This window comes from Palaemon carinicauda, unplaced genomic scaffold, assembly GCF_036898095.1.
Source record: "Palaemon carinicauda isolate YSFRI2023 unplaced genomic scaffold, ASM3689809v2 scaffold130, whole genome shotgun sequence".
NCBI lineage: Eukaryota > Metazoa > Arthropoda > Malacostraca > Decapoda > Palaemonidae > Palaemon > Palaemon carinicauda.
In genome coordinates this window covers 90,817-92,500 of record NW_027168816.1, presented here as the reverse complement: position 1 = coordinate 92,500, position 1,684 = coordinate 90,817, and positions in this window count along the sequence as shown.

The following is a 1,684-nucleotide window of genomic DNA, read 5'->3' as shown; positions in this document are numbered from 1 at the left end:
CGCTGGCCACTGCGGGTTGGTGATGGTGGGAGGCTTTAGTCTGGTCGCTCATAGCAAACCAACCTAGTATGGGTGTCTCTGACTAGTACAGCTTTGCTGATCATGGTGATACACAAACCCTTTCACTACGTGAAGGTATCCCTATTGGGGAAGGGATGTATATAGATATATATATATATATATATATATATACACACACACATCCCTTTCCAAATAGGGATACCTTCACGTAGTGAAAGGGTTTGTGTATCACCATGATCAGCAAAGCTGTACTAAATATATATATAAATATATATATATATATATATATATTATACATACATGCATATCTATACATATATATATATATACATATATATATGTATATAAATATATATGTATATATATATATATATATATATTTATACATATATTTATATGTATATGTATATATATATATATATATATTATTTATACATTTATTTATATATATATATATATATGTATATATATATATATATATATATATTTATATATGCATATATATATATATATTTATATATATATATATATATATACATACATACATACATACATACATACATACATACATACACCAAACCAGTTTTCATAGTTATCTTCTAAAATAAGTAGCTATTTGGAAATTTAACCAATTTCATTTCTTACTTTATATTTGTAAACCTCAGAATATATATAAGTATATATTTTCCTTCTATAAATATCTCAAGATGAAATTACAAAGGTAACATTGAGTAATCATCTTCATTGGGTCTCATACCTATCTTTCCCTGACCCATGTTTCTCTAACTTTTCATTTCATTTTGCGATTAAGTTTTAATTTTATTTTATTGATTTTATAAATTTTTTTATTTTATTTCATTTTATTTTATTGTATTTTATTGTATCTTTTAAATTTAATTTAATTTTTTAAATTTTTTATAATTCAATCTAATTTTATCATTTAATTCAGTTTTATTTTATTTTATTTTATAAATTTTTGATATATTTTTATTTAATTTTATTATTTAATTTGATTTTATTTTATTCGCTTTTATAAATTTTTAATTGAATTTAATTTTATAAATTTTTTTATATAATTTAATTCAATTTTATCTGATTTAAATTTAAATTAATGTTATCTGATTTTAATTTGATTTAATGTTATCTGATTTTAATTTAATTTAATTTTATAGAATTTTAATTTAATTTAATTTTATTTTATTTAATTTCCTGAAGGAATGATAACCTAATCACGTCTTTGATCACTTTCCCTTAAGGTTTACACTGTCGAACGGTTCGTCGAACGCAGTTCGACAGACAATAGTTTGAAATGATGTTCGAACGTGTGAATGGGGTATTCGGTTGTCGAACACGTTCGTTGAACGGTTCGAAGAAAGCCTGTTCTCGCCTGACTTTTGTGTGTGTGTGGTGGGGGGGGGGGGGGTGGCCTTCATTGTCCACAAACCTTATGCATTTGTGACTTGACTCCACCTCTACGAACCGTTTGAGAAGCAGGTTCGAGAACCGGGTTCGACGAACCTTTCGGCCGTGTGAACCCCACTTTAGGTACAGTTGGCTTCATTAACTCCGTTACACTTCATAGGAAGCTAGGCAGACGTCAATGTACCGGAATTAATGCAGCCAACTGTACATGTTTCGGTTGAGGTGATGCTGGCAATTCTTC